Below are 11100 nucleotides of genomic sequence, written 5' to 3'. Positions count from 1 at the left end.
AAAATTATAGATACGTTGAAGACGTATCAACAGTGGCCTTCGTGGAAGCTAAGCGGCGGCGACCTCCCATGATCTACTTTTTTGCCATCATGCTCCATCGTGTGCCGGCCTGAAGCAACTCGCCACTCCTCCAAGGGTCGGCGTTGGAGATGCCCTAACCCTTAAGTATTGCAAAAGATATGCCTTTATAAATTATTTCCTGGCCTGTCCATTGATCTTTATAAGACCTTTCTCCAGTTTGTTTTGCCTAAAAGCATCATTTTCTTCTCAAGAAAAAAGAGTGGGACTCAATTTTCAAGTTGGATTTTCGGCGGCACATAAAAAAATGCCTGAAAGCGATGCCTTGTGTTTTGGCCTCATGTGGGAGAGAGAATATGACTCAATATTGGGGGAGACTTGAAAGGTCTTCTTCTCAAATGTCTCAATCATGATGAACTCTCCAAAAGAGTGAGTATCAATAATTCATTCGGAAGACTTACTACTCATGGAAAATAAACACTGGATAATTCTTCTGGAGGGACTTTTAGTCACAAAGGTGTTGAACTCATGAGCATTTAGCAGCCTTGGTTAGTTAGTAGAAGGCCTTCTTGTTCTTGTTCTTCTTCCAGTGGTTGAGCAGGTAGGCCACCGCCTCTTCCAGCGGCGCTCTCCGGTTCTCCTTGAAGTTCCACAGCTCACGCACGGGGTACCGGCCGCTCGGGTTGTACTCGTTCATCTCAACAAGGGCCTTCACCACGACGTCGTGCGCCTTCTCGCCCAGCTCTTCCTTCAGGGATTTCAGCTTCTCGTCACCTTCCAGGACTATTTCCTGCACCATCCAAGAATGCCTGTTAGATTTTGTGTCTGACTAACACTTGCCTTTTTAGAAAGAAAAAAATCACTGATGCAAACATTTTCAGGTGGGTTATTATGTTCACATATTTGAAGCAGGAAGTTTATAGATTATTGCCAGGTAATCACACAACATTTCCATTATTGGAACTAGGTTTCACTCAGAATGCAGCACATTCGGTTCTGAACCAAACGACGGGATATTTAACTTTTCATTCAACGGTTCAAAAAATTCATGGTGCACAAGCACAAACATGCAAGCAGCTGCATCGGACCAGGCCAGAAAAGATCATCTCAAGATCGAGGTATAAATTATCATCCTATGGGATCAGCATGATTAAAAGCCAAGGTTTTTCCCGCAAAAAAAGCCAAGGTTTACCTTATCCAGCAGCAGGCTTGGACGCTCGGCGAGTTCCTCGCCGCAGCCACGATACACATCAGATCGAGGTTTACCTTATCCTCTCCGTCGATCGCGCTGCCGTGCGACTCTGCAGCAGTAGGCTTGGACGCTCGGCGAGTTCCTCGCCGCAGCCACGATACACATCAGTGCGTCCTTGCCGACCCCAGGGAAGCGGCCACGCCGCCCTCTCAACTTTGCCCCACGCTGAGGCAGCTCCGCGGCCGTCACCACACCCTTGGTAGCGCCGTCGACGGCAGAAAGGAGGGCTCATGTGCAGATCCTGCGCACCCTGGGGATAGTTGACACCAACCAGAAGATCACGGCCATCGAGATGAAAGCCTATGAAGACATGTTCGCGGCGCCAATCCCCCTGTCGGTGCTCAAGGCCATCGCCGCCCTGGTTGATCGGGAGATCCCAACGTGCATCATCTCCCCCACGCGCGAGGCCATTGCCTGCGAGAGCTAGGCCCGCCAGCACCCTCCTCGTCGACCCCTTGTCCATGGATCACGGACTAAAGATTGCAGTTTGGAATGTTCGAGGGCTTAACTCGCGCGCCCGGCGTCGTGCCATACGATCTCTGCTGGACACCACCGGCGCCGCCATTGTATGCCTACAAGAAACTAAGATGGCTTTCATCTACTCGCCCATCGTGCTTGACATCCTCGGTTCCGAGTTCGATGACTATGCTTACCTCCCGGCTGTTGGCACGCGAAGCGGCATCCTCATCGCTTGGAAGAGCAGAGTCGTCTCGATCTCCGACCCCCTGCTGACCCAGAACGCGCTCACGGCCAAGGTGACCGTGGCCTCCGGGACACCGTGGTGGCTTACGACGGTCTACGGCCCCCAGGAAGACGCTGATAAGATCCTGTTCCTCCAGGAGCTACGCGACATACGTGCGGCATGCCCCGACCCATGGATGCTCTGTGGCGATTTCAACCTCATTCTCCGGGACGAGGACAAAAACATGGGTGGCCTATAAATCTGGACATTCAGCTCGAGCCTTTGGGCTCGGCTCGCGCTCGCTGCAACTCGGCCCGAGCTAGGATCGGCCCGACAAGTAAAGAGGCCGAGCCGAGCTGTGCTTTTGGGCTTGTTTCTACCTCAAGCCGAGCCTGACTCGGATCGGTCCAACTCGCGAGCTAAACGCTCGCAGCCCAGCGAAGCCCAGGTGAATAACACGCACCCCAATTGAGCCCATCTAGCCCAGCAAAATGACTACAGAGAGACAGACGGGGGAATCAATCACTAGGGTTGCTCACTTGCTCATCGCCGCCGCACTCCGCCTGCCTGGGCGTCGTTGACAGCATGCCACCGCTCCCCTCTGCTCCTCCCTTCCCTCCTCTCCTTCCTCCCCAAGCCCCTGCGTCGGCGCGAGCTTTGCATCCCGGCCTCCAGCGCGGCTGCGTACACGCAGACGAACCACTAGGCTGAGGCCACGCTCGCCTGCGTTCTCTTCCTGCTCGCCGCCGCGGCCGTTGTAGTTGACGACTTGCTCGCTCCCCTCGTCCTGCTGGCAAGTTCCTCACGCCCCGCGGCCGCCGGAAACGGAGATGACCACCTCAAGCTCCCGTGGTCGTCCTGCTGGCAAGTTCCTCACGCCCCCGCAGCACCATCCCGACGCCCGCATGCTGCCGGGTGCCATCCTCCACTGCCGTTCCCGGGCGCTCCAGATGGTGGCCCTACGTGGCAGCGACCAGTTGTTGTTAGGCTTGCCGAGCCTCCCGAGCTGCACCGAGCAAGAGGCAAGCTCGGGCCGAGCCCCAATCTCTAGCTCGTCTGACCACTGGGCTCGGTTCACCTCGGCTCGAGAAGAGGCGAGCTAAGGCAGGCTCAGGGCGAGCCCGGCTCGGCTCGGCTCGCGTCCAGGTATAATGGCCTGCACCGACGCATGATGGGAAGGTTTCGCCGCGTCATCAATGACCTCGCCTTAAAGGAGGTCTATCTCAATGGGCGCCGCTTCACGTGGTCGAACAAGCAGTCGCCGCCCATGCTGGTGCACCTGGACCGCGTCCTCTGCACCTCGGATTGGGAAGATGCGCACGGCGAGTGCCACCTCCGATGTCTTGCTTCGTTCGTGTCGGACCACTGTCCGTTGTTGCTGGATTGCTCCCCCATGCCGACGGCTCGCAAGCGCTTCCACTTCGGGGACTATTGGCTTCGGCTGGACGGCTTCCACGACACCGTTGCCACGGCCTGGAGCTCGGTGCACGACGACGACCCCTTCCGGAGGCTGGTCAAGCGCCTTCAGGCCACTGCCCGCCGCCTATCCAGCTGGAGCGCCAAGTCCACGGGCAACGTCCGGGAGAAGCTTGCCATCTCCCGCGAGCTGATCCTGCGCTTTGACAAGGCGCGTGAGGACCGGGCACTCTCGCCTCCGGAGGAGTGGCTTCGCAAGCAGCTTAAGGTCACCTACCTGGGCATGGCTTCCATGGAGCGCACGGTCGCCAGGCAGCGAGCCCGCATCGTGACTCTCAAGGACGGCGACGCCAACACGAGTTTTTTCCACAGGCAATGCTCCTTCCGACGGTAAAAGAATCGTATTCATAGTCTTGTCGTCGACGGCCAGGTGCTCACCGATCATGAGGAGATGGCCAGCGCGGCGTTCACGCATTTTGATGGCTTGCTGGGCACTGCCGTGGACCGAGAACACACGCTTGATCTCTCCCAACTCATTATACCCAGCGACCTCACATGCCTCGACGAGCCCTTCAGCCAGGAGGAGATATGGGAGGCCGTCAAGCGCATGCCGGCGCGGAAAGCGCCCGGGCCGGACGGCTTCACCACGGAATTTCTGCGTGCTTGCTGGAGCATCATACGGCACGACATTTGGAGCGTGTTCGAGCTGTTGTACATGTTGCGTGGGCGCGGGTTTAGCAGGCTTAACCAAGCGCTGCTCACCCTGCTGCCCAAGCGCGCGGACGCTCAGCAGCTCGGAGACTACCGACCAATCTGCTTGATCCACATAGTGGCCAAGATCTTCGCGAAGGTCCTGTCACTGCGTCTCGCCCCCAAGCTCGACAGCCTCGTCAGCCGCAACCAGAACGCGTTCATTGCCGGACGTACTCTTCACGACAACTTCACCCTTGTCCGGCAATCCCTCAAGATGCTGCACCAACTTGGCGCGCCCAGGATCATGCTCAAGCTCGACCTCACTCGTGCCTTTGACTCCATATCCTATCCCTTCCTCTTTAAGGTGTTGCGCCAATATGGGTTTGGGGACCGATTCAGAGAATGGCTGGCCATCCTGCTATCCTCGGCAAGCACTCGGGTCATGCTCAACGGAGACCCCGGCCCGCCGATCTGGCACCGCCGCGGGCTGAGGCAAGGCGACTCCACCTCCCCACAGCTCTTCGTGTTGGCGGTGGACACTCTTGGAAGGCTGATGCGCCACGCCCTACAGTCTGGCATCCTCCAGCAGCTACACTCCCGTCGTGCCATTCCGGTGATCTCTCTCTACGCCGACGATGTGATGCTCTTCTGCCATGCCACTCTTGAGGAGGTATCCGCTGTCAAAGGCATCCTGGATGTGTTCGGCACGGCATCGGGGCTACGGGTGAACTACGCCAAGAGCTCGGTCACGATCATACATGGCGACGACTCCGCCGAGGGGCTGGTGGAGCTGCTTGGGTGCCCCGTCGCGACCTTGCCGGTCACCTACCTAGGCATCCCGCTCACCACCCGCCGCCCCTCTGCGGCTCAGCTGCAGCCCCTCGTCGACGCGGTGGCGGGCCGGCTCCCCTCGTGGAAGGCTTGGCTGATGAACAAAGCTGGACGACTTGCGCTTGTCAAGTTGGTACTCAACGCCATACCTATCCACCAACTCCTCGTGCTCGCTCCCCCAAAGAAAACCTTAAAGCAGCTCGAGAAGATCCAGCGTGGGTTCCTATGGGCCGGCCGTGTGAATGCTCTCGGTGGTCACTGCCACGTGAATTGGCGTCGGGTTTGCCGACCGCTTGAGTATGGTGGGCTGGGCGTCCGGGACCTGGAGCGCACTGGACTCTCACTATGGTTGCGCTGGCTATGGCTAGCACGCACGGACACGGACAGAGCATGGCAAGGGCTGGACCTGCAATTCACTTCGGAGGAGCGCGCGCTCTTTTACGCCTCGACGACCATGGCCCTCGGAGATGGAAGGACCGCACTTTTCTGAGAAGATCGCTGGCTTGGCGGCCAGGGCGTCCGTGAGCTCGTGCTCATGCTCTTTCAGTGCATCCCCAAGCAGCGCCGGAAGACGAGAACGGTGGCGGAGGCCATGGCCAACAACCTATGGGCACGTGACATCCAAGGTCTGCTAGGCCTTCCTGAGATCGGTCAGTACCTCAAGCTTTGGCACTTGGTGCAGCACATCCAGCTGTCCAACGTGCCGGACAAGCTACTTTGGAGCTGGACCACTAGTGGCACATACACGGCCCAGTCATGCTACCGGGCAACATTCCATGGAGCGAGAGGCTGCCACTCTTGGAAGCTCATTTGGAGGACCTGGGCGCCGCCTAGAGTGAAGTTCTTCCATTGGCTGGCCTGCCAAGACCGCTGCTGGACTGCCGAGCGACTCGCGCGCCGCGGCCTGCAGCATCACCCGCGGTGCCTGCTGTGTGACCAGGAACCGGAGACGATCAGACACTTGATGCTCACATGCCCATTCACCAGGCAGACATGGCACGAGGTCCTATCTTGGCTGCGCTTGCCGGCGCCGACACCTGAGCACGATGATTCGCTTATGGACCGGTGGCTGCGTGCGAAGGAGTTCACACCGCCCACTCTACGCAAGGCGCTGAAATCCGCAGCGCTCTTGGTGCCGTGGATGATCTGGAAGCATAGGAATGCGTGCGTTTTTGATCATGTTAGCCCCTCGCTCAATGAGCTTCTAGACACGATCAAGGACGAGGCCCGATGTTGGGCAAAGGCCGGAGCTCAAGGGCTCAGGGTCGTTTTGCCATCATCTTGGGATGTCCACTGAGCCCATGGCGGCTGTGAAAATGCCTCCTAGGAGGATGTAAATTCCCTATCTTTCCAATGCAATAAAACGCAAAAGCTATTTGCGTTTTCTCGAAAAAAGAAAAAAAAACCGAATAACTTCGAAAGGATGCCAGCCTGGTTGGCCGATCTCATTTTCCCATTTTGAACAGTGAATTGCCAACTGCTCTCCAAAATCAGCTTTTGCAAACTTCCCTTTGCATGCAGCACAAAAAGCCTTTTTATCAAGCTTACCCATTCTTTTGACTCCGATAGTTGATCGAGTTCCTGATGCTTCTTTTATGAGGCCCTACATATATAGCGAGTAATTCATTAGGCATGAGAACAGATAGCAAACTAATCTTGAATTGCTAAGAATTGCAAAACACATACCTCTATAAGTTCTTTCTTGGCTTCTTGAAGCTCATCATTGATCCTTCGCTCCGCAACAATAAGTGCCTCGTTAGCAGAATTGATAGCCTCAAGCTGTTCATCTTTTTCTCTCAGCTCTTCAGAAATCTTATCGATTTCATTTGCTGTGTCTGCCTCGGCTCGCTTGTGCTTCATTACCTCTAACTTTACCCTCAACTGTGCTATTCCCATCTCAAGATCCTGTTTACGAGTTAGGTCCTTTTCCAGTTTGCATTGCTTCCTGAAAGCATCTTCTTCGTCTTCCTGCAATTTTCAAGCAGTGAAACAATGCATTTTAGGCACACACCAGACACATAAAAAATGCAGGAAAACAATACCTCATATTTGTCAACAAGCCGCGTGACCTCCTCACAGCAATTCTTCTGCTTTAGGGCTGCTAAGTCGACAAGAACGTTCTCGTTTGCACTCTGTGACAGTTTTGAACAGCATGCATAAGTTCAGATTGAGTTAAAACAGAAGGTAAACTTATTATTATTGTTACTACTACTACTACTACTACTACTCTTTTTTCATAGCCTTGGAAACATCAAATAGTATTGGAGAAGACAAGTAAAATCACCTTTTCTTTCTCTGCTTCGGCTGTTGTTCTGTCAATACTAATACCTTTTCTAGCCATCTTATCATGTTGCTGCTTATGGATTTCTTGTCTCCTGGTTTCCAATTCCTGTTGCAACCTTAGATTACCTTCACGTATTTTCCTGGAATTCCTTTGGGCGTCTTGCCGCATCTGTCTTATCTCTGGTCATCAAAGGGGAAAAGGAACTCAGTAAGTTCAGTGAGCACGAAGATGATTTTATTGCTGCGAACATCTCCGCAGCGAACGAGTAAGAGATCATTTAGTATGCAAAATATTCTGCAAAAGACAAATAAACAGCGCCAAAACTTATATCCATACTTCTATTATGTTCCTCGACCAATCGAACTTTTTCTTTCATCATCATGTCAAGTTTCAACTCGTTTTGTCTGTTCTTCAGCTTCAGTTCTTGCATACGTTTGTTACTCTCGTCCATTTGGCGATTAAAATGCGCTATACGTCGGGCAGTTCCCTCGCGTTGTAGCTCACCACTACTTTTCAGAACTCCAGTTTTCCTCAGATGCTCCCCTACTGTGCCAGGAGAGTTATAATCATCAGATGTTGCAAGCCATCCGTAAAGATCGTCCTTTCTGCACTTCCGCATCTTCCAGTCAGTCTTGCTGTACTGCTCCAATTTGAAATGGTTCTCAAAAGCTATTGCATCACTCAGTCCATCCCAGTCTTCGGCAAACTTGATGATGGAGTGATCAGTCTGGCCCTCGGGATCCGAAAGAATAGCGACTTCGCGCGGTCTGAACCGTGATAGCTGTGATCTTAACCTATCCTCATTCTCCCTGACAAAATTTATGTCCTTCAGATCATTTGGTAGATTGACCAGAATACCAGTCCACGGCCACACATACTTGACCTCTTCATTCTTAGGAGGCTTATGCTCGACGATGGCAAGCTGCGACGGTGGCTCGAGGGAGATGCCCAGATCATTCTTCAGATACTCGGCGAGTGCTAGGTGTCCTGCCCTCTCCTTCGGCTTGCGTTTCGAAGCAACCCCTATTCCTGAGGCATGCTGCAGAAGGTCCTTGCCATTGTAATCCTGCTTCTTTTTTCCTAAGCAGAAGGGGCATCGCAAGGTCTTGTCGCCGTACCGCACTCTCATTTTTCCGCACCGCAGTTGGGCGTACATCTTGTCCTTGTACTCGTCGATCTCCGAGTCGCTGATGTCAGATTCTTCTCCGGAGCTGTGTCCCATTGGGGCTCGGATGTATAGAGATCAATGAATATGCCCTGAGGATGAGCGCAAAATTAAGAGCAAGCAGTCAGTGTTATCAGATGAATTGAAGTGATTCATATTGGTAAGCATTGGTTCTTGCTATGGTTGCCATGAACACATACAGAAGAGGTGGCATCATTGGAGGATTAGCTACTTCTTGAGAGCAGATTTAAGATTTGGCCTGTTTTTAGTTGTTGATTTTTTTTTGAGGTGGCTACCCGCTTATTCCAAGCGGTACATTTAAGATTTGGCAACTTGTCTAATTAAGCTGAAACATTAGAAATGGCCTAACATAACAACATTAACACCCGAGTAACTTTACCTATTGAGAATAGCAAAACTAGTACTCCCTCCGTTCCTAAATATAAGTCTTTTTTCTAAACTACGGACCACATATGAAGCAAAATGAGTAAATCTACACCCTAAAATTTGTTCTATCAGTTTTGCTAAAGCACATCTAGATGTGCCATAAGTATTGCACATCTACGTCATATGTCATTAATCTTACATTGAGACTCGTGTGAATATTTTTTTTCTCTTTTTTCTTTTTCTCTTTATGCTTGATTCATTCACTTAGATGTGCAATAACTAGAGCACATCTAGATGTGCCCTAGACACACCCTATGTCTATATACATCCGTATGTAGTCCATATTGAAATCTTTAAAAAAGCTTATATTTAGAAATGGGGGAGCTGTGCCTATTTTGGACAAACATGGTTAAACTGCCCACCTTTCATTTACGTGCACTTCAACTACATCATCATCATATACTCCCTCCATTCACAAATATAAGATGTTTTGGATATTTCAATATAGACTACATACGGGCTGAAACAAGTGAACAAACAGTCAAACACACTAAAGCGTGTGTCTGTATACACCCGATTCAGAAAAGAAAAGGTTAGAACTTCTTGTAGTACTTATGAACGGAGGGAGTACTAATAATTAATTAGGAAAACGAGAAACTCTTAAGCAAAATTGTAAAATGATGAGAGAAAAGCAAACAAAAGCATATCCAGGGTACTCCCTCCGTTCTAAAATAGATGACCTAACTTTGTACTAACTTTGTATTAAAGTTAATACAAAGTTGAGTCATCTATTTTGAAACCAAGAAAGTATGAATGAATGAATTGCATCTGCAGCTTCACATCGGAAAACCCCAAAGAGAAAGAGACAGAGAGAACCCCAATGAGCGATACGGAAACCCCGGCGGCAGAAATTAAACGAACGATCCGCCTGATGGATGCTGGTTGAAACTCGTGTTGCTGGTGGAGGATGACGGTGGGATGGTGGATGGGTCACCGCAAAGGGCCAGGAAAATGGTTGACTCGAGAATAATCCACGGCGAGAAACGATGGAGCCAGGGTTGCGTACCAGCAGAGGAAGGAAGGGAGGGAGGAGGCAATCCACCGCCACGCCGGTCCGGTGGCCAGTAGAAGGCCTCGCTCGCTCGTTTGCTGTGCGGCGTCGCCGTGGGAAGAAGAAGAATGCGAGGGATTTTGGGGGAGGGGGAGAGGAAGAGAAGGGACGACGAGAGGAGTGGGGGGTTTTCGGGGTTCCTGCGTGAGCCCGCGCCCGAGGTTAAGTGGCGTTTTGAGGTGATGGGACCCTCCTGATTTATTAGTCTTCATCGTATTTTGTGTGAAATTTTGATCATAAATTTAACTAACAAAATATTAATACATGTCAACAAAAATAATATCATTTAAAACTATGTTCAAATACAAATGTAACGACATAATTTTTTATAACGTGCATTAACATTTTGTTATGTTTTATTTTTAGTCAAAATTTGACACAAAATACAAAAAAACTAATAAACCAGAAGGTATTACTAGTAGTATCTTGGTGGCTTTTATTTTTTCCTGTTGGCTCAGTCGGTTGGGGTGGTATTTTCACCTCGGTCGACCGTCCGATCTTAACTAGAATGATGAGCTTGGTACCTCCGTGGCACAAAACAACCGCACGCAATATATTTTTTTCCTTGTTTTTAAACATAAGCAGATACCAATATACATGCATCCCTACGAATGCACGCACTCACACTCATCTTTATGAGCACTTTCGAATATTGAGCCAACACAATATCTTAAGATTGACAAAGCCATTGCAGACACCAACAAGAACATCTCCCATTGAACAAACATCACCGGGAAGTCCGAAATAAATCCAGAAAAATGTGCAGCACAACACTTTCTTGTTTTGTGTATGCAACATCATCGCAGATATTTGTCACCGTAATCCACCAAAAACCACCCAAAATTGTTGTAACATTCAGAATGTCTATGCAACAAAAAATTATGAGCATTCAACAAACCCCCGCAGAAAAAAAACGTTTAAAATGAGTGCCGTTTAAAATGAGCCAGGACGCACGCAGCCTCTATGCACAGAAAGTGCCTGGGTTTATTATTTTTTGACAATTCGCAAACAAGTTGTCATCTCCACGGAACTTGAAATCTTAAACTGAACGTGAGTCACTTGCATGCGGGTATCTTTTTCAGATTTCTTGGATGAGTGGAAAACAATATTTTCGAACAACCTACCGAGTTTGTACAAGTTTCATATGTGCTCACATAGCCCCCTAGAATGTAAGATTCGCCGAGTGGATTTTACATTTAGATGAAAAAACAACACGACCAATGGTTCAGCCTTGCAACTACTATTGGCAAGAGAACAGCTA

At 50.7% G+C, this 11100-nt stretch overlaps 1 pseudogene; it reads right to left on the bottom strand.

Annotated features, from left to right (window-relative positions):
• Nucleotides 1-571: 571 nt before the first annotated feature.
• On the bottom strand, nucleotides 572-6519 carry LOC123101772 (factor of DNA methylation 4-like; annotated as a pseudogene).
• Nucleotides 6520-11100: the final 4581 nt, after the last annotated feature.

This window comes from Triticum aestivum, chromosome 5A (assembly GCF_018294505.1).
Source record: "Triticum aestivum cultivar Chinese Spring chromosome 5A, IWGSC CS RefSeq v2.1, whole genome shotgun sequence".
In the NCBI taxonomy this organism is placed as follows: domain Eukaryota; kingdom Viridiplantae; phylum Streptophyta; class Magnoliopsida; order Poales; family Poaceae; genus Triticum; species Triticum aestivum.
Note: the sequence above shows the minus strand (reverse complement) of the source record. Positions and strands in the feature narration are given on the sequence as shown.